The sequence below is a fragment of the Bos grunniens genome, chromosome 6 (assembly GCF_055505025.1).
Source record: "Bos grunniens cultivar Pamir isolate PY7600 chromosome 6, Bosgru_T2T1.0, whole genome shotgun sequence".
Classification (NCBI taxonomy): Eukaryota; Metazoa; Chordata; class Mammalia; order Artiodactyla; family Bovidae; genus Bos; species Bos grunniens.
The window spans coordinates 101,719,683-101,742,505 of NC_141170.1; the positions used below are offsets into that span (position 1 = coordinate 101,719,683).

General features: G+C 42.4%; 1 long non-coding RNA gene across 1 annotated transcript; it reads left to right on the forward strand.

Annotated features, from left to right (window-relative positions):
• The first annotated feature begins 1,561 nt into the window (after window positions 1-1,561).
• Window positions 1,562-22,582, forward strand: LOC147371106 (uncharacterized). Its single transcript, XR_015165827.1, has 2 exons — window positions 1,562-1,767; window positions 22,068-22,582. It is a non-coding gene; the product is annotated as an uncharacterized LOC147371106 (long non-coding RNA).
• Window positions 22,583-22,823: the final 241 nt, after the last annotated feature.

Genomic DNA, 22,823 nt, shown 5'->3' on the forward strand with positions numbered 1-22,823 from the left:
CACAGGGAACTATATTCAATATCTTGTAATGACCTATAATGGAAAAGAATCTGAAAATGAATAGATAAATATTGGGACTTCTCTGGTGGTCTACTGATTAAGAATCTGTCTGCCACTGCAAGGGACGCGGGTTCAATCCCTGATCTGAAAAGATCCCACGTGCCACGGGACCACTGAGCCAATGTGCCACAGCTACTGAAACTACATGCCAGAGCTACTGAAGCACGCACGCCCTGGAGCCTGTGCTCTGCACCAAGAGAAGCCACTGACGTGAGAAGCCCGTGCACTGCAAAGAGGAGTAGACCCCGCCTGCCACAGCTAGAGAAAGCCCGCCATGCAACAGTGAAGACCCAGGGAAGCCAAAAAATAAATTAATTAATTACAAAAGAATAGATAAATATATAGAGAACATATATATGTATGTGTGTGTATAACTGAATCACTTTGCTGTATACTGAGACATTGTAAATCAACTATACCTTGATCAAGAAAACTTCACATCACAAGGAAATGAAGTTTGTAACCGTGTAAGTCCACAGACATGAACTAGACTTATTATGGTGGTCATTTCACAATGTGTACAAATATCAAATCATTATGTTGTATACATGAGGCTAATCTAAGGTTATATGTCAATTACAGCTCAATTTAAAAATAAATTAAATCTCTCCCCCCACCACCTCAAAAAAAAGCAATGCCACTTTTAAGATACCAGCTCTTCTCATCTTCTACTAAAGAAGGAAGACTCTTCTCTGGCTGGGAACATTCAATTGGGAGTTGACTCTAGAAACTACTGGATTGGTCAAAAACATTTTATGGAAAAACCCAACAGAACGTTTTGGCCAACCCAACACATAGGAGATTCTACCGGAGTCCTGAAAACTTTTTTAGAAAAATAGGAATTGGAGCTGGCCCATGAACCACATCATCACTCTGATGGTAAAGAATCTGCCTGCAACGCAGGAGAGCTGGGTTTGATCCCTGGTTGACAATATTCCCTGGAGAAGGAAATGGCTACCTACTCCAGTATTCTTGCCTGGAAAATTCTGGACAGAGGAGCCTGGGGCTACAGTCCATGGAGTCACAAAGAGTCAGACACGACTGAGCAACTAACACCCACATGAACCACCCCAGACCAGGAATAACTGAGAATTCTGTTTTGTATAGCCTTAAGTTAGCTGCCTTGGCCTTGCTGAGAAAAGGCTGATCCTCAGGGGTTGTAGTACAAACGGAGCTAGGAAAACTGAGCAGATGATGGGACCTGGGGAGTGGTGCCAAGCCAGAAACAAGCCAGCAATCACGGGCAATCACTTAAGGCAAAGAGCTAGAGACACTGTGGGAAATGGCTGCAAGCAGTGGAACTGGGGACATCAGACAGAATCCTACGGACAGTCCCAGGACAGCACGGGGGGGCTGTGTTTGTGACAGCTGCCCATTGCCAAGTGCAATGACATTGCTCTCAGTGGCCACACAGCAGATGTGGACGGAATAACTTGGATTAACCAAATTATTTGTTTTATTGTTATTTAGGGACTGGACTTCAAAACCCACGATTGGTTGCTCAACCTAGAAAAAAAAAAATTGACCTCCTGCCACTCCATAAATAATCAGCACCCGTGTGATACTAAACAGGAAATGAAAAAGCTTGGCTCATCCCTGGAGGGATGCCATGGATGTGTACTGTCAGGGCTGCTGTTACAACATGGATCGTTGACTCGTGGCCAGATGCTCTGGTTGGTTACCGTGCCCTCGGGGATAGGAAATAAGGTACAGTACCGACAGAGAGTCGACTTTTAGCACTTAACCAGCTGAACGGAATCCGCGTGGGAGGTAAACTATTGTCTCTGAGCGCTTTCAGCACTCGATCTGATACCTGCTTTATTTTTGTATCATGTTTTCCAAGTCGAACATTGTTTTAGTGTGGATCTGGTGGGAATATGTTCCCACTAAACCATGGGCCAGTTTTTCCTCCTACAGGTACATTCTTTGACTTTGATATATCAGTCAATATATTTGTCTTATACAGAACACTATTTCCATGTAACCAGCTCTTCCTTTTTAGCTCCCTTTCAAATAATAGCAGCAGTTGCTAGGTATTTAGTGTTTTCTATGTGTCAGAGCCTGTCCTAAGGTCTTTATGTGGATTATCTTATTTTAGTCTTACTAAAGCTTGAATAACCAAGTGCTCTGATCCTCATTTTTCAAATGAGGCAACTAAGTGATTTGCCCAATGACATGTCATTAAAAGATATTTGCCTTGAGATATTTGTTAACTTAAAATCTACAAATGTGGGAGTATGGAGTACTTCCTAAAAGGCTGCGTGCGTAGAATTGTTGTTTCTTTACTACTGACACCTGGAGTTTGCTTGTTTTTTTCTGAGGCAAGGAGGAGCTGTGTTGACTCACCTCCCGCATCCGCCATTCCATCACTTAACAGGTGTCATTGGTGCTCCCAAATTGTCCCATCTGAACTCTGGGCCCAGATATCCAGTGCAGAAGCTGTGCTCACACTTGATTGCAACTCTGTTCAGAATCAGTCAGCATAAAACTTGGCTGATGATTTTGACCCAGAACTTTGAGTGCCTTTGCTAATCCAGCTTTTGGCAGAGTATTCTAACTGCCCACCTGTGGAATTCCTGGCTCCTAGAAATAGTTTGGAATGTCTAGAAAGTGTAGGTTCCACAATGGATAGCGTCACGTTGTCGTATTAGAGACTCTCGTCTGTGGAACATTAAAATTCGTGAACTTTGGCTCAAATTCTCTTTACGTACTCAGGGCTAGTAACCACTGAGACCAGGCTATCCACACCCCCTTATTATTGTCCAAACATGTTTAATGTAACATTTATAATGATAAACGGACATCGATAAGGCTACACATTTACATGAAATTTTATAAAGTAAATTATTGTGTGAAATCAGGAGAATACAATCACAATATGTAGTTAAGGGGGAAAAAGTTCATATAAAGCAGTAAGTTCCAATTTTTCAAAATATGTTTATATATATATATGTGACTATGGGAGCTTAACAGGAAGTATTTGGAATACTGACTTGTATGTGCTTCTCTGCATAAACCTCCATGCGTGCACGTGCTCAGTTGCATCTGACTCTGCGACCCCACAGACTGTAGCCCGAGAGGCTCCTCTGTCCATGGGATTTCCCAGAAAGAATACTGGAGTGGGTTGCCATTCCCTTCTCGAGGGGATCTTCAGACCTAGAGATGCAATGCACTGGCTCCTGAGGCTCACGCATTGCAGACAGATTCTTTATCGCTGAGCCACCAGGGGCATACTTTTCTAAAGTATAGTGTGCATATTGTTTTCTTTTAAGCATTGCATTTATAATTTGGAACCAAAACAGCTACGAAATTCATAATTTAGAACTACCAGCCCTCCACCTTCCGGATGTTATCTTTAACATGTATGATTTGTCATCCATGACTTTTACTCTATTTTGTTTGTTGTCGCTGTGTTGTCGTAGGTATCATCAATGTTTTTAGATGTTTTGCAATTCTAAGAAACTCTTTCAATTCTAAAGAGTAAAAAAAAAACCAAAGTATAAGCCAAGAGCTTCTTTCAATGTGTTGAAACTGTTCCTGAAACAGATGAATGCTTTAGAAGCTAAGCAAGGGATTTGGCCTCTGGCCACATAACTGACTGGGAGATCCAAAAACTCTCCTGCTACAGATCGCCTAAGCCTGGGAAGAGATGGACCTGGAGTGACCAGGGGCTGTGGGGTATGGATAGGGCTGGGAAAGGATGGGTCTAGGCCATGTTTTGAATGTTAAAATGTGCTTCTCAAGCGGTGCAGTGGTAAAGAATCCGTCTGCCAATGCAGGAGACTCAAGAGATGTGGGTCCGATCCCTGCGTTGAGAAGATCCCCTGGAATAGGAAATGGCAACCCACTCCAACATTCTTGCCTGGAAAATCCATGTATAGAGGAGCCTGACAGGCTACAGTCCATAGGGTCACAAAGAGTTGGACGCGATTGAGTGACTGAGCATGCAGATCACATACACAGACAATAAAATGACTTTTATTTCTTCACATTAAATACCAGACCAGCAAGGCAGGAAGCTCCAAAAGGGTTTCCTATAAAGAGTTTCAGAACTGAAATCTTTTTAGAAAAACTATATAAGAAGTCATTGTATATTTTATAATATACTTTAAATTTCATATCAGCACATTATTAGTCTATTTGACAAATATGTTTTGAACACACACCATATGCCAGGCTCTGTGCAAAGGAGTGAACAAAACAGACAAGGTCCCTGCCCTCAAGGGGCTTATAGTTTAGGCCTATGCTGGTTAATAAATATGGTTGTTACTTGGCATGTATGGCTACTGATCACTTAATACGTGGCCAGTCCAAACAGAAATGTGCTATAAGTGTAAAACGCATACTAACATTTTATACAACAGGTATTTTAAACAACTGGTATAAAAAAAGTTATATACTCAACTTTTTATATAGACTACATGTTGAAATGATAGGAGCTTGGATATACTGGGGGAAAGAAAACATCAATATATTAACATTTACTTCATCTGTTTCTCTTTACTTTTTTTATGTGACAACTAGAAAAATGTTAATTACACATTCAACTTACGTTATATTTCTGTTGGACAACACTGACCTAGACCAAGGGTTCTCAAAATTCTCTGTGCTCATAATTATATGAGAAGCTTTAAAAATACAGATTCCCAGATTCCACCCCCCTAGAGATTCTTACTCTGTCTGGGCTGGGGCTCCTGAGCTAGCATTTCTTTTAAAAGCTCCCAGCTGAGATAATGTGCAGTTGTTCTAGGGGCTATAAGGGACAGAGGGCCTACTGGGGCTTTGCCCCAGCCATCTGGGAGATAACCACCTTGCCACCCTCTGATGGCCATCTTCCTTGCCTGTGATGGTTTTAAAATATGTCCGTAAACTGGTACCCCTCTCTTCAAGAGGTGGAACCTAATTTCCCTCTACTCTGTGAATAGAACTTAATGACAAATAGAATGTGGCCAAAGTGACCATATGTGACTTGCAACCAGGTCATAAAATGTGTTGTGGCTTCCCCCTCCCTCTTTCTCTCTCTGGCTTTCTCTCTCATCACTTATCCCAGGAGAAGCCTGCTGCCATGCTGTGAGGGCACTCAAGCAGTCCCACAGAGGCATCCACAGGGTGAAGAACAAAGGCCTTCTGCCAACAGCCAGTAGAAACTTGCCAGGTACACATGTGAGCCACCTTCAGATGACTGCAGCCCTGGCTGACATCTGGACTGTAGCCTCATGAGATGCTCTGAGCCAAAACTACCCTGCTAAGTCACTCCCCAGTTTTTGACCCACAAAGGCTGGATGAGATAATATCTCTTGCTTTAAGCGACTAAGTTTTAGAGTGATTTTAGCACAGTGATAAATACCTAACAAGTTGGGGCACTGGGCCTCTCTGCTCCTCACCACTGCCTCCCCAGGGCCATCTGCCACTGGTGAGCGGCCCCAGCAGCTCAGAGCCTATCTGTGGGAGTGTGGCAGGGCACTCCCTTCCAAGGTGAGAGCCCAGTGACCACAGACACCCTTGCTTGAGGACCTCAGCACTGGCATCAGCGATCGCACAGCAGCTTTGATGCCTCACTGGTGGTTACCCAGCAAAGCACTTGGTGAAAGTGTACCCGGACAATTTTCTGGGTCCTTGGATGTTTGCTATGGGCGTGAAATTTGGTGTGTCTCTACCCTCCTCCCGAACCTGTTTTCACTTTCTTCAGTCTCCATCCCAAAACAAAATGTACCTTTGAGAACAGGGCTGTTTAGAAACACACACACGGTGCCCATGTCTACTCCTGACCACAGTCTCCTCTCCTCCAGCTCCTTCTCACTCCCACCTGTGTTTTCAGACCCACGGTCACACTTGACCACAATAAGGACCTCTCCCCTTTCTCCACTCCCCCTTTACTGCCCCCAATAATCCCACCATCCACATCCCCTACATTTCCTGGCACAAAGACAGTCCTCAACAGGAAATAGTACACTACACACGTCTACACAGGCTTTTCTCCCTGGAGGAAGCAATAAAGAAAGAGTCTCGGTCAACTGTAGAAAGAACTATTGTAGATTCGTGGTCTTGGTCAAGAAATTCTGCTCTAGTTGGTTTGGCAATAATAACAACAGTAAAGTAATAATGCTTAGCTTCCTTTTTTGACACGATTATTTTATATTAAAATTCTTTCAACTTGAAGTTCTTTAAGATTTATAAGGTAAGAAGTTAGTTTCAACTCACTAGATCCCCCAAGTTGCTCTAAAATGAACACCTAAGTATCAACATTAATCAAATGCCTCCTGCTTTTTCGCAGTGCAAAAGTGAGACAAAGATTACTTTATTCTTAAACTTTTTTTTCTCCATGTTTTTGCCTGGCTTGAAATCAGACTCATGTTCTATAAAGGAGCGATTAAGTACAGGCTTCTATTTTAACAGGATGTATTTAAGGCAGCCACGAGTATTCTCCCTGCAAAAGTTAAAGGTCTTAATCAGAAAGAAAAATGTATTTCCCATATTGACATAGGCGTCACTTATTGTTACTGTCCATGAAAGTGTAGGATATTTCAGCTTTGCATGAATAGGCAGGTTCCAACACAAGGGCATCTGACTCCAGGCTCCTCGTGTCTGAGTCTTCCACTTTGCTGTCAGAGAGAAATTCACATTTCTGTCCCTGAACACACGCAGTTTTCAAGTGTTCTTCTATCTGGCGCCTCTCTCCTACTGTCTTCCACCCCAAACAGATAATCAGTGTATTTCAAAAGGTGCCTTGTTATAGACAGGGTAACTGCAAGCCCACCAGCTTGCATGAGGTGCTGCTAGGTGTCATTCCCTGTAATATCAGACAAAGGAGAAGTCTGCTTAATGATGTTTACCCACCTCGGCTTGTGTTTTTCTAATGTTTAAAAAGGGTTCTGTTATCATTAGACATTCCTGAACAATTGCTCTCTCGGAACATCAAGCACACTGAACGAGAGGTGAGGGTCAGTACAGAGGACGGGGACCAGAAAGCGAGGCTTCCTGGTCCAGTCCTCCCTGCTAGTTCAGCGCCATCTAGTGGGCGCTTTTAAAGCGACTTCAGTTCAGTTCAGTCGACTTCCTGCTACTGCTAAGTCACTTCAGTCGTGTCCAACTCTGTGCGACCCCATAGACGGCAGCCCACCAGGCTCCGCCGTCCCTGGGACTCTCCAGGCAAGAACACTGGAGTGGGTTGCCATCTCCTTCTCCAATGCATGAAAGTGAAAAGCGAAAGGGAAGTCGCTCAGTTGTGTCCGACTCTTAGCGACCCCATGGACTGCAGCCTATTAGGCTCCTCCATCCATGGGATTTTCCAGGCAAAAGTACTGGAGTGGGATGCCATTGCCTTATGAGATGAGAAAGCCCAGTTCAGTTCAGTTCAGTAGCTCAGGCGTGTCTGACTCTTTGCGACCCCGGGACTGCAGCAGTCAGGCTTCGCTGTCCATCACCAACTCCGGAGCTTCCTCAAACTCGTGTCCATCCAGTCGGTGATGCCATCCAGCCATCTCATCCTGTCGTCCCCTTGTCCTCCCACCTTCCATCTTTCCCAGCGTCAGGGTCTTTTCCAATGAATCAGTTCTTTGCATCAGGTGGCCAAAGTATTGGAGTATCAGCTTCAACATCAGTCCTTCCAATGAATATTCAGGTCTGATTTCCTTTAGGATGGACTGGTTGGATCTCCTTTCAGTCCAAGGGACTCTCAAGAGTCTTCTTCAACACCACAGTTCAAAAGCATCAATTCTTCAGCACTCAGCTTTCTTTATAGTCCAACTCTCACATCCATGCATGACTACTGGAAAAACCATAGCCTTGACTAGATGAACCTTTGTTGGCAAAGTAATGTCTCTGCTTTTTAATATGCTGTCTAGGTTGATCATAGAGAAAGCCCAGCGTGGTCCTAAATACTAGGAAGAAGACCTTGTACCCATCTTCACACATAACATGAAGTCACTGTTCATCTTGTGTGGTGTGCATGCGTGCGTGCTAAGTTGCTTCAGTCATGTCCAATTCTTTATGACCCCATGGACTGTAGCCCATCAGGCTCCTCTGTCCTGGGGATTCTCCAGGCAAGAATACTGGAGTGGGTTGCCATGCCCTTCTGGAGCTTCCTGACCCAAGGATCGAACCCGTGTCTCATGTCTCCTGCATTGGCAGACAGGTTCTTTACCACCAGCACCACCTGCAAAGCTGCACAATATTTAAGTGTACTATTTAACCTTACATTGTCTCTAACCTGAGATTTGGACTCCTTAATTCTCTCTTGAGTGTGGGAGGAAATGCAAATAATGCTAAGATTATAGCAAGCATTGGGCTTCCCAGGTGGCACTAGCGGTAGAGTGCCCGCCTGCCTAGTGCAGAGGCTGCAGGAGACACAGGTTCGGTCCCTGGGTCGGAAAGATCCCCTGGAGGAGGGCATGGCAACCCACTCCAGTATTCTTGCCTGGAGAATCCTGTGGACAGAGGAGCCAGGTGGGGTACAGTCTATAGGGTTGCAAAGAGTCAGACACAACTGAAGCACCCTCGCAAAGCAAGCATTGTCTGGGAAAAAAACATCCCAGAGAGCATTCCAAAGTTGAAGAAGGCTGAGCACCGAAGAATTGATGCTTTTGAACTGTGGTGTTGGAGAACACTCTTGAGAGTCCCTCGGACTGCAAGGAGATCCAACCAGTCCATTCTGAAGGAGATCAGCCCTGGGATTTCTTTGGAAGGAATGATGCTAAAGCTGAAACTCCAGTACTTTGGCCACCTCATGTGAAGAGTTGACTCATTGGAAAAGACTCTGATGCTGGGAGGGATTGGGGGCAAGAGGAGAAGGGGACGACAGAGGATGAGATGGCTGGATGGTATCACTGACTCGATGGACATGAGTCTGAGTGAACTCCAGGAGTTGGTGATGGACAGGGAGGCCTGGCGTGCTGCGATTTATGGGGTTGCAAAGAGTTGGCCACGACTGAGCGACTGATCTGATCTGATAGTTTTATTATCTTTAAAACATTATTGTAAAATAAACTTGTAAATTTCCTATATAATTGACATTTTAAACACCATGATGCTTAATAATATTATTTTCAGGGGAATATTGTAGAAAATTAAATGTTTTTTTCATGGCCCAGAGTTGTTTATTATGAACATCATTTACTATACAAAGTCCTCAGGAACAATTGTATTACATGGGACTGGTTGGCCCACACGAAATGGCCTCTATTCCTATTAAGATCCGCGTCCTCTTTCCATAGCTTTTCTTCTTTCTTACTTACATCCACAGCAATTGTTCTTGTATTGTAGCACCCTGAAAGTGAAAGAATGAAAGTTTTAGTCGTGTCCGACTCTTTGCAACCCCATGCACTGTAGTCTGCCAGGCTCCTCTGTCCATGGAATTCTCCAGGGAATAATCCTGGAGTGGGTTCCCATGCCCTTCTCCATGGGATCCTTCCAACCCAGGGATTGAACTGGAGTCTCCTGCATTGACAGGTGGATTCTTTACCCTGCTGCTCCACAGTTCTTAATTGCTTACTACTTTTAAGCTTAAAAGTAAGTATGATTACTTACTTAAGAAGTAAGTAATTATACTTAAAAAGTATAAATACTTTTTTAGGTATAAAAAGTACATAGAAGAGGTGATAAAGTCTATAAACATCACACATCTAAAAGGACAGAATGTTTTTATTAATTAACTACCTGACATTTCCACAATATTTTTTCTATTCTCTTAACTGCATGCTCTTTGACTGCCTCTTTAAATGACAATTCTGTGGGAATTCCCTGATGGTCCAGTGGTTTGGACTTGGCCCTTTCACTGATGAGGCTCAGGTTCAATCCCTGGTCTGGGAACTATGATCCCACAAACCACTGGGCATTGCCAAAGAGAAAAAGAATAAACAGCAATTTTGTTGTACAGTCAGTTCAGTCGCTCAGCCGTGTCCAGCTCTTTGCAACCCCACGAATCGCAGCACGCCAGGCCTCCCTGTCCATCACCAACTCCCAGAGTTCACTCAGACTCACGTCCATCAAGTCAGTGATGCCATCCTGCCATCTCATCCTCTGTCGTCCTCTTCTCCTGCCCCCAATCCCTCCCAGCATCAGAGTCTTTTCCAATGAGTCAACTCTTCGCATCAGGTGGCCAAAGAACTGGATTTTCAACTTTAGCATCATTCCTTCCAAAGAAATCCCAGGGCTGATCTCCTTCAGAATGGACTGGTTGGATCTCCTTGAAGTCCAAGGGACTCTCAAGAGTCTTCTCCAACACCACAGTTCAAAAGCATCAATTCTTCGGCACTCAGCTTTCTTTACAGTCCAACTCTCGAATCCATACATGACCACTGGAAAAACCATAGCCTTAACTAGACGGACCTTTGTTGGCAAAGTAATATCTCTGCTTTTTAATGTGCTATCTAGGTCGGTCATAACTTTCCTTCCAAGGAGTAAGCGTCTTTTAATTTCATGGCTGCAATCACCATCTGCAGTGATTTTGGAACCCAAAAAAATAAAGTCAGCCACTGTTTCTACTGTTTCCCCATCTATTTCCCATGAAGGGATGGGACCGGATGCCATGATCTTCGTTTTCTGAATGTTGAGCTTTAAGCCAACTTGTTCACTCTCCACTTTCACTTTCATCAAGAGACTTTTTAGTCCCTCTTCACTTTCTGCCAAAAGGATGGTGTCATCTGCATATCTGAGGTTATTGATATTTCTCCCAGAAATCTTGGTTCCAGCTTGTCCTTCTTCCAGCCCAGCATTTCTCATGATGTACTCTGCATATAAGTTAAATAAGCAGGGTAACAATATACAGCCTTGACGTACTCCTTTTCCTATTTGGAACCAGTCTGTTGTTCCATGTCCAGTTCCATGTCCATTTTGTTGTACAGTTTTTTATAAAAACAATGACGTATACGTCAGTCTTACCTGCTAGCATAGGAGCTTTTGGCATGGCAGAAATTTAGAAACAATGGAGATAAGGACGCTCCCTATGAATGAGAATGTGAAGTCTCTTCTGATGGATGAGCTTTACCATTTGAAGTGAGTAAACCGAGGAGAATATAATTTACTGTGGGAGGATCCGATTGGAGTTATTTTGGAAATGGATTTGGTCCCTTCAGTAAGCAGAAGTTACATAGCCCAATGTTAAAGAACTTGGCCACTTACAAGTGTGTGACATTGACAACAATCTCTCTGCACTTCAGTTTACTAACATCTAACTCATGAAGTTGTTGGGAGGATTAAAGGAGAAAGTAAATATAACAAATTTAACACGGGGCTTGTTTTGATGTGGTTTAGCTTTGCTTCTGAATTGTTTTGCCTTGAATATTAGCAGTACAAAAAAAACAAAACAAACAAAAAACCCAAGTGATGCGGACCCACAGTCAAGACTGGAAACTGCCAGACTGCATGTGTACCAAGAATTTAGTTACTTTCACGGGAAATGAGATTAGAGATGAGATGGGAGGAAAAAAACAGTAAAATAGTCCTTTATACAGTGAAGAAGAAATGTATTCATTTTAAACCAGACTTTACTGCCACAGAAATGATAGATTTAAAGACTTGTTCAGTCATGCTTCCGAATCTTAAAAAAAAAAAAAAAGTTTTAAAACATGATTTAGATCAACCATATTAAAAACAAGGCAAATGTATCTGGAAATTGCCAAATTTCTAGTGCCCCGAGGCTAAAGCTTTTCACTGTAAAATGTGCTTTTAAAGGGCCTTGAATGTGATCCAGCCCCAGTGTTCTGTTCTGTCTGTAGGACAGGCTTGGGTGTCAGACAGGCCCATGTCTGGGTCTGAGTTTTGCCACTCACTCTCCATGTGACTTTGGGGAAATGATTAAGCACTTCCAAAGTGGTTTACTTTTCTATAAAATAAAAATATTAATTGGCTCTGCTATATATCTTTGTTCCAGGCCTTGCATGAGAGTGAACTGCATGCTTTTAGCATGGTTCTGATACACTCTGGTACTGAGTAAAAGTTAGCTGTTGTTATCATTATTTAGTATTCTTATTCAGTCGGGACTGTGAAGATTTTATTTTGCATATTGTTTTTTCAGTTTATGGTAGTTTTATTTCCCCAAGAGCTATATTGTGTTTTTGTATTATCTTTGGGGGCCTTCTCACTTATAACTCAACAATCTGAGGTATTGATAGAGATCTAAATACTCAGAGTGCTGAGCAAAAAGTAGAATGCATGGGCTGGTGTGTATGTGTGTGTGTTCTGATTTCATGCATTCAATATAGCTTTAAAACTGTACTTCCATATGTATCATGATATATATCACTCAACACACAGCCTACTTCATAGTAGGCACTTAGTCAAAAGTAAGGCACTCTTCCATAAGCCTCATGTATTCACACCCATTACCTTTGCTCTTGGGGCTTCCCAGGTGATGCAGTGGTACGAATCTGCCTGCCAATGGAGGAGATGCAAGACTTTTCTTCAATCCCTGGGTTGAGAAGATCCCCTGGAGTAGGAAATGGCAATCCACTCCAGTAAGGTTGCCTGGAGAATCCCACAAACAGAGGAGCCTGGCAGGCTACAGTCCATGGAGTTGTAGAGTCAGACATGACTAAGCACGCGCACACACACACACACACACACACCCCTGACATGACCTTTGCTCTCATCAAGTCTTATCTGGGCTATTCCAGCAACATTCCCCTGCTTAGCCCGTCTGCTGCACAGCCATCAAAGTTATTATCCAAAAACACTTACCATTTAATGCTCTATAGGTCTATGTCTGATTTTGGAGCATTTATTGAAGGAAATTTCATCCAGCTGTTCCACAGAACCCTAAAAACAAGGTCTGCCCCTTTGTGGATTAGTTACCGTTGACCACACTACACCCTGTATCTGGAACACCCACTATGAGAAGGATAGAGGTTTTCTGAGCTTTGGGGTTTGGTCTTATAACAGGAACATGAAATATATCCTAGCCCTGTCGGGAATGAAAATACATTTCGAACTTGAAACGTCTGGACTGAAGATTTGATAAGCGTCTATGAGGTCAATAGGTTTCCATATAGTGTGCCAAATGATTGCAACAGATAACCCAGGATCAGGCGGAATCAGTGGGGGCAGCAATAAACAAATGTATGCAAGACCTTGACGGCAGAGGGAGCTTACCATAGCAGTAGTGAGTGCCAGAGTATTTCCTTCAATCCCTTGATCATCTTCAGTCTACTTCAGAACAGTTTTATAACCTAGAGACCATTACTTAATGTGTAATTTTATTTGTTACTTCCAGTGTTAAGTTGCTGTTTTAATGCATAGAAAGTGGATTTTAAAGTCAAGTTGCTTCAAACTTGAATATATTGTCAGAGAAGCATCACCTTGTACATGGTTTGATTCCTCATTTGGCTTCCCATCAAATCACTGTTATACAAAATTTTCCTGTGCAACTGAAGCTGTGTGTGTGTTTTTTAAAAATTCCCCTCATACCCACTTGAAAATCATATCCACTTAAATTTGTTGTTGCTTAGTCACTAAGTTGCGTCTGACTCTTTTGTGGCCCCGTGGACTGTAGCCCATCAGGTCCTCTTGTCAATGGGATTTTTCCAGGCAAGAATAGCGGGATGGGTTGCTGTTTCCTCCTCCAGGGACCTTCCCAAACCAGGGATCGAACCCACGTCTCCTGCATTGGCAGGACGATTCTTTACCACTGAGCCACCAGGGAAGCCCATCCAATATTATTTCCACGCTAAAGCACCTCATAAATATTAGTCCCTTTATGAAATGTGTCCTCTTTGACAATGAGCCACTTCTCAATTTTTGAGTCTTAGAATATTGTATTTATGCCACTGTTACAACACACATTATGTGCTACAACACAGTACATTATGTGGAAAATGAGTTATTAGGGGATGGGAGTCTCTCTTCCTGTCAGACTCTGGTCTCTCCGATAACCCCAGCATCTAACACATGACTGGCCGTCGGTTTATACCTATTGAACAACCTGAGAACTGACATTATGCCTCATTCTTATTTGTACTTCCAACACCAAATCAAGACCAAAAGAGGTGCTCAAACACATTTCTTGGTTGTCCAGTCACTAAGTTGTCTCTGACTCTCCACAGTCCCCTGAACTACAGTGTGCCAGGCTTCCCTGTCCTTCCCTGTCTTCACATATACTGAATGAATTCATACCAAATGTCAAGATTTCCAGCATTTAATACCAGATCCCAGAGATGCTTTAAACTTCTTTCCTGAAATTAAGGGAACAAGGAGAGACATAGATCAGAGAAAAATGAGTAGTAATTGCAGGGGACCAAGGTCTGGGGCAAAATCAGGGTCCACTGGCCACCACTTGCTGGGCCCTTTTCTCTGTGAAACCCAAGTAATGGGTCAATTCCTAGTGGAGAGAGGACAGCTCCGGGCAGTGGCTCAGTATTACTACAGGTGTCATTTTTCTGCCCACCCCAGCATCTTGGCTTTGTCTTCAGCTAGCTCTCCTCCTTGTTGCAAGATGATTCCAGAGTTTTCTGTTATGTAGGCATGACAATCTGGAAGAAGAGGACCATCTCTCCTTCATGACTCTTGGACTATAATGAAAAACTGTTCCCACGTTTCTCCTCACATCTCACTGAGTAGAATGATTATACCCAGAGGAATGAACCACCAGGACTAGCTAAACCCAGTCGCTTTTTAGTTAGGAATGGATGCCAGTAAAGAATATGTGGACATCCGAACAATAATTAGGTTTGGATTGCAAAGAGAAAAAAGAAAATTTACTGTAGGGCAGATGATTAACAGGGTCATCTTATAGCCTCTTTTGTCATTTGCTGATGGAGGATAACTGCTGGAGCAATGGGAGAGCTGCAGCCCAGAGAACTCCCCTGGCAGTCCAGTGCTTAAGAATCCACCTTCCAATGCAGGGGAGTTAGGGAACTTAAAATGGAGAAAGTCTTGTTAGGGCTTCAGAAGAAGGAGAGCAGGACTCTGACCTACTACTGCCTTGCCTGGAACCCTGCCCAGATTCTGTGCCTGCCTGCAAGCACATCAAGTCAGGTGGCACTTCAGATAAGAAAGGGAGTGGGTCTTGGAATTCTTGAGCCCCTGGAGCTCTGGCCAACCCCCCAAGGTTTAAGAAGCCTTGTGACTCACAAGGTGAAACAAATAACATTGTCATTGTAAAAAGTTTAAAAGGGAAAAAAAAAAGCTGCCTTTTTACATGCAAACTGATGATAATAACAGTTTTGGAGTTACAAGAGCTGCTGCTGCTAAGTCGCTTCAGTAGTGTCCGACTCTGTGTGACCCCATACACGGCAGCCCACTAGGTTCCGCTGTCCCCAGGATTCTCCAGGCAAGAACACTGGAGTGGGTTGCCATTTCCTTCTCCAATGCATGAAAGTGAAAAGTGAAAGTGAAAAGTGAAAGTGAAGTCGCTCAGTCGTGTCCGACTCTTAGCGACCCCATGGACTGCAGCCCACCAGGCTCCTCCATCCATGGATTGTCCAGGCAAGAGTACTGGAGTGAGGTGCCATTGCCTTCTCAGAGTTACAAGAGAGAGCCCCCCAAACTGCAATTTGAGGTCTCACCTGTCAGGTGGACAAACCACCCAGGACCCTCTCCCAGCTGGGACTCCAAGTTGCTGTAAACAAGGGTCTTTCCAGCACTGTTCAAGTCTGAGTGTAAGTTGTCCTAATTCGGTGCTGTATATGCTATTGCTTCTGTTGTTTCTACTTCTTTTCTTTTAATGACTGTATGTTGAAATCAAGTCAAATAACCTATAAAAAATGAAACCGTTTATTTTTGAATAATGAGTGGGTTCTTTTGTTAATGAATCCTTTGAAACTAAAACAAAAATAAAACTTTCAGCAAAGCAAGGGGACATGGGTTCTATCACTGATTGGAAACTAAGATCCCACACTCCCAGGGGCAACTAAGCCCACACGCCACAACTTAAGAGACTGCATGCCACAACTCTTGAGCCCACAAAGACCCGGTGCAGCCAAAAAAAAAAAAAAGAGTCTCAGCCCAAAGGGGTAGATAAGATCCTGCTGTAAAGAAATTCCAGTTTAGAAAGGCAGTATCCACATTTTAAAAATCCTATCTTAATACTCTATGGAGAAAGTAAGATGTTTTTATATTTTTATGTTTTTATATTTTATAACTATACCTGCATAGATTTTGAAATTTGCTTAGGAAAAAGATTGAAAATAGTCCAAAATGGTGGCGTGTTGGGTGGTTTGATATAGGGTGATTTTTTTTCATTTGTTTCAAAGTTTTGTTGCATGATTATATTACTTTATACTAGTAAATATAGTATTAGTATACTGATATCTTATTTTATATTTATACATATTATATCATCATCAGTTCAGTAGCTCAGTCGTGGCCGACTCTTTGCGACCCCAAGGACTGCAGCACACCAGGCTTCCTTGTCCATCACCAACTCCTGGAGCATACTCAAATGCATGCCCATCAAGTCAGTGATGCCATCCAACCATCTCATCCTCTGTCACCCCCTTCTCCTCCTGCCTTCAATCTTTTCCCAGCATCAGGGTCTTTTCCAATAAGTCAGTTCTTCACATCAGGTAGCCAAAGTATGGAGTTTCAGCTTCAGCATCAGTCCTTCCAATGAATATTCAGGACTGATTTTCTTTAGGACAGACTGGTTGGATCTCCTTGCAGTCCAAGGGACTCTCAAGAGTCTTCAACACCATAGTTCAAAAGCATCAATTCTTTGGCACTCAGCTTTCTTTATAGTCCAACTCTCATATCCATACAAGACTACTGGAAAAACAAACCATAGCTTTGACTGTATGGACCTTTGTTGGCAAAGTAATATCTCTGCTTTTTAATATGCTTCTAGGTTGATAATAGCTTTTCTTCCAAGGGCAAGCATCTTTTAAGTTCATGGCTGCAGTCACCATCTGCAGTGATTTTGGAGCCCCCAAAATTAAAATCTCTCACTGTTTTCATTGTTTCCCCATCTATTTTCCATGAAGTGATGGGACCAGATGCCATGATCTTAGTTTTCTGAATGTTGAGTCTTAACTCAACTTTTTCACTCTCCTATTTTACCTTCATCAAGAGGCTCTTTAGTTCTTCTTCGCTTTCTGCCATAAGGGTGGTGTCATCTGCATATCTGAGGTTATTGATATTTCTCCTGGCAATCTTGATTCCAGCTTGTACTTCATCCAGCCCAGCATTTCTCATGATGTACTCTGCATATAAGTTAAATAAGCAGGGTGACAATATACAGCCTTGACGTACTCCTGTCCCAATTTGGAACCAGTCTGTTGTTCCATATACAGTTCTAACTGTTGCCTCTTGACCTGCATACAGATTCATAGAGACAAAGAAATTAAAAGATTGATATAAATTTACCATAATCTCAGTCTCTCTTTGTCTCTTTATGATCTAATCCTATTGAAGAGAATACAATTGTATAATCTAGTGTCAGAATGTATTCTCAGAAGGAGGAGAAATAAAATATTTTAAAAGATTTTATTTCTAAATTACTCAAAGACTTCATACATTGCCTCTCACCACCCCCCACTAATAACAATTTGTTTCCTTCTTATGCACTTAAAAAAAAAATTAAAGCAATATCCCAATATAGAATGTGAACCAGGACTTTAAAAATGTACTTATGGCTTATTCTTGTTATGTATGACAAAAAACCCACAAAATTCTGTAAAGCAAATATCCTTCAATTAAAAAAATGAAGTGGAAAAGAATATTCTGAAACCCTATAACAGCCTTGGGTGGTGGTGCTGACTTATGGTCAATGTTTGACTAAATCTGTGACAACTGTATTTAAATGTAGCTTTTAATTGTTTGTGGAAGGCTTTATCTGGAGCAAAGAAGATGCTTCTTTCCTTTTATTTTTTCTGATTGCATTTTGTTTTCTTCTCTTTTAGTTCCAAGCCATGCATTTTCCTTTTTCTGAGCTCCTTCTCCATCGTGTCTATGTGTCAACCAAGTCAACGTCTATGGTAGGCTTCACTGTCGGATTCCTTACACTGCCATTTGTACACATTTCTCATCATTTCCTCCAAAATGCCTCTTCAAAAGTGACCAAAAGAGGTCATCTGTCAATTAAAAGGACTCTCACATCAGGAGAAAAGACCCTGACCTCCAAGACTTATTTTACCCTCTCGGGAGTAGTTACATCTTAACTGAACCAGAAAGAGATTATTTAAATCACTTTATTTGTGGCAGGTCATACCGGTAGTGGGTGAATTGCTGTTAGGTTGATTTTCCATCACATTTTTGGCAGGGGCACTTGGTTTCCTCCTGTATTAAGGAAGGAAGCTTGTGGAACTACCCTCATTTCATGCGGTGCTGGGCACACAGAGGCTGTCGGAGTTTGAAAGCAGCTGCTCGCACAGACCTAGGTGCCTCTTCGCTTGGTCTCCAGGGCACTGTTCTCTCAAAACTCTTCCTACTCTACTAGCCGCTCCTACAAAGTCTCATTTGTTGGTTCCTCTTCATGGGCCCAAGCTCTAAGCATCAGAGCACCTGAGATTTCAGTCTTGGGTTGCTTCTCTATGTATCTGCATAACATTCCCTCTCTGATTTCATCCTCTCCTGGCTTTAAACACCACCTGAAAGTAGATGCTCCCAGACTTTTTTTTTTTTTTTGGCTGCACCACTCCTGGCATATAGGATCTTAGTTTCCCAACCAGGGATCGAACCCATGGCCCCTGCAGTGGAAGCACAGAATCTAAACCACTGGACCACCAGAAAAGTCCCAAGAGCAACCAAAATTTCTATCCCTGGTCTGGACTGCTTTCTAAATTCCAGACGCCACCCCCCAACCGCCTTGGATGTCTAATAAACATCTAAAACTTCTGCTGCTGCTGCTAAGTCTCTTTAGTCATGTCCGACTCTGTGCAACCCCATAGACGGCAGCCCATGAGGCTCCCCTGTCCCCGGGATTCTCCAGGCAAGAACACTGGAGTGGGTTGCCATTTCCTTCTCCAATGCATGAAAGTGAAAAGTGAAAGTGAAGTCGCTCAGTCGTGTCTGACTCCTAGTGACCCCATGGACTGTAGCCTACCAGGCTCCTCCATCCATGGGATTTTCCAGGCAAGAGTACTGGAGTAGGGTGCCATTGCCTTCTCCATGTCTAAAACTAGACATGTCCAAACAGAACTCTTGATATTTTCCTCCCTAAATGTGCTTTACCTACAACTTTAGCCAGCTTAATAAGTGACAAATTCACAATTTCAGTTGTTCAAGCAAAAGCTTTGAGTCATCCTGAATCTTCTCTATCACAATTCAACATTCAGTCTATCATCAAATCCTATTCATCTATCTTTAATATCTACTCATAATTTGATCACTTCTTACCACCTCCACCACTGCCTTAAGTGCAAGCCACGTCATCTCTTTCCTAGATTGTCAGAATAGTTGCTTGACACTCTCTGATTTTCTTCCTTACCTTCTATAGTATTTTCTCCACAAAAGAAACCATCTCCTTAAAATGTGGATCAGATTATGCTACCTCTCTATTCATAACCCTTGAAACATCCCATCTCATTCATGAAAATAAATTCCAACATCCTTACCGTGATACCATGGTCTAGAAAGCTTTATGTGACTCATCTCTTGCTACTATTCCTTTTTTTAAAAAATTATTTTTTTTTTACAATAGGTACTTGACAGTTATCTATTTTAAATATATCAGTGTGTGCATGTCAATCCCAAACTCCCACTCTATCCCTTACTACTGTCCTTCTTCTGCTAGTCCTCTCCTCACACACCGCCTTCCGGTCAGGGTTAACTTTTCCACTAGGCAATAGGCACAGTGCTGAAGGCCCCCAGTGCATTTAGGGCAAAAACTGTTCATTTCTTTTAAAACAGAAGAAAAAAACTTAGGTTAAAGACAGTATTTTATATATAATATTAATATATTTGTCTTTATACCAACAGAGTCATAGAATATAGTTTTTAGGTGTTTTGTTTTATGAAAGAAGGAACCCACAAAGGCTAAAGTGCCTGGAAACCATGGCAACCCTAATGCGACCTGGGGGCAAGTCTAGGCTGAATCCAGGCTGAGCTAGGAAAAGTCTCACTATTTCATGCAGTGGGAAAGCTAAGGAATTTTCCCTCCTTTTTGCGTCTCCCATTGGATTCCATGTGTCACTGATCAGCGATTGTCTTCTTTCCTTGTGCGAAGCACTTTCCCAAATGAGTTCAGAACTCCACATAAACGAAGACCTGTTATCAACTAAATGGATTCCTACCTTTAGGTCTTAAGACAGGGCCACGTACACCTTCCTTCAGTACCTCCACTCACCCTCTGGGTGCGGTGAAAAACAAAAAAGGAAATGACCCTAAAGGAACTAAAGAGTGGAGATCATCAGACTTAAAGCTCAGCCTATTGATTACCTATTTAGCTATTAAAAGAAAGTATTTCTTACTATTATACATGTCCAAATTTCTTTAATTAAGAAAACAGACCTTATATATTTGACCTCAACATTTAAATGACTGCTTTTTGTCTTTTCTTTCATAAAGGTTTTTCATCCTTTTGTATCTCAATGAAGATGGAAGTTTTACCTTTAATTTTTTTCCTCCAATAATTATAGCTGTTAAATATGAGTAAGTTATAGGTTATTGCTACTGCAACTGGAAATTACCTGTAAATCTAGCCAGACCAATACTTTTACAGCGATCAGAGAAATGGCTAAAACACCTTCTCTGGCATTAACCAAGAAGAAAAATTTTGGTAGAGAGTTCTAAGAGCATTCATAAATTGGTTTTGTGAAAGTCAGTTTTATTTGTAATATGCACACATGAAAATTTACCCATGGTGCACAGTTTCAAAGCAATCCTAACTTCACCTTTAATTCCCTTTTTATTTTCTATAAAAATAAGCTCTTTCTAGAATGCATTTTACTACAGGTCTGCTGCTTCTGCTAAGTCGCTTCAGTCGTGTCCGACTCTGTGTGACCCCATAGCAGCCCACCAGGCTCCGAAATCCCTGGGATTCTCCAGGCAAGAACACTGGAGTGGGTTGCCATTTCCTTCTCCAATGCATGAAAGTGAAACGTGAAAGTGAAGTCGCTCAGTCGTGTCCAACTCTTAGCGACCCCATGGATTGCAGCCTACCAGGCTCCTCTGTCCATGGGATTTTCCATGCAAGAGTACTGGAGTGGGGTGCCATTGGTCTACTTACTTGCTTTTCCATCCATTGCAATGTTTTGAAATGAATTACAAAATATTTGAAATCTATATGGGAAAAGAATCTTTTAAAAATGGACCTGTGTGTATACATATCACTTATTCACTTTGCTGTATAGCAGAAACTGACACACATCATAAGTCAACCATGTTGTTGTTGTTGTTTAGTCGCTGTCATGTCTGACTCTTCTGCCACTCCATGAACTGCAGCCCGCCAGGCTCCTCTGTCCATGCGATTCTGCAGATAAGAATACTGGAGTGGGTTGCTATTTCCTCCTCCAGGGGATCCTCCTGACCCAGGATCTAACCAGAGTTTCCTGTGTTTGCAGGCAGATTCTTTACCATCTGAGCCACTAGGGAAGCCCCCAAATCAATTAGACTCTTACAAAAATTAAAAAAAAAAAAAAAAGATACTTGGATACCTAGCACTGAAATCTGTAGAAAACAGAATATCCATTCCTGGAGTATGCTCCTATCCAGATGCACATGAACGAGACAATCAGACCCTCAAAGCTCTTTTCACACCCTTAGGTCGATGCAGCAGTTGATAAAGTAACAGTACTGTTTCGTAGCAGCTTTACCTGTGTCCTGTTTCTAGTTCCTCCTAACTAATACCAGTTCAAAGTGGTGAAACCAGACAAGCAGTTTCTCAACTTAACCGCACAACAGAATCTTCTGAGGCGCTTTAGAAAAATGTTGAGGATCTGGCCCCGCCCTAAAGACTGATTCAGTGTATTTTGAGTATAGATGCACAGCTTGGTTATTAGGTTACCTTGTCATCAAAGCAGATTAAAAAGGAGGGGAAAAGCTTTTTCCTCTGTTTGGCTGTCTTGACAGCTAACAAATTTTTACCCCAGAAAGAAAACTGGTACCAAATTTTTTTTCTTTTTCTTTTTTCTTATTTTTAGTAAATAAAGCATGTTAACTCTCAAGAGGTGATTGGCCCCTTCTGGCGGCACAGTGGATAAGAATCTGCCTACCAGTGCTGGGGACACAGGTTTGATTCCTGGTCCGGGAAGATGCCATGTGCCATGGAGCAACTAAGCTTGTGCACCACAACCACCAAGCCTGAGCCCAACTGAGCTGCAACTACCAAGCCCAGGTGCTGCCTCTACTGAAGCCTGCATGCTCTAGAGCCTGAGGTCCACACCAAGAAAAGCCATCACCGTGAGAAGCCCGCATACCACAATGCAACGTAGCCACTGCTCACCGCAACTAGCGAAAGCCTGCATAGTAATGAAGACCCAGCGCAGCCAAAATAAATAAATAAATGAATGAAATCAATTAAAAAAAAAAAAAAGAGGCGGTTGGCCCTTTAAACAGTATAGTAATGCACAGAAAGACAGTTGGGCGGGTCTGCGTGGCCTTCGTATAAATGTCAACACCTTTAGGTCCCCAAATAAATATTTTTAACATTGTCTCATTCTGTGCTGTTTAAACATGCACTATATCGGCTTGTCTGCATTTCCCAGTGTACTAGCACGAAAGTTTCCAGCAGTTCATTCGTCATTTTTTACTAGACGTTAATTCTTCATTCTATGTATTTCCCCTCTGAAAAATTACATCCATAAACATTTACAAGCGATATTGATGAGCACAGTATTCTTGGAGGGGTGAAGACCCACGTCTTTGTTAAAGAAAACACTTCTGTTTTCACACAGATA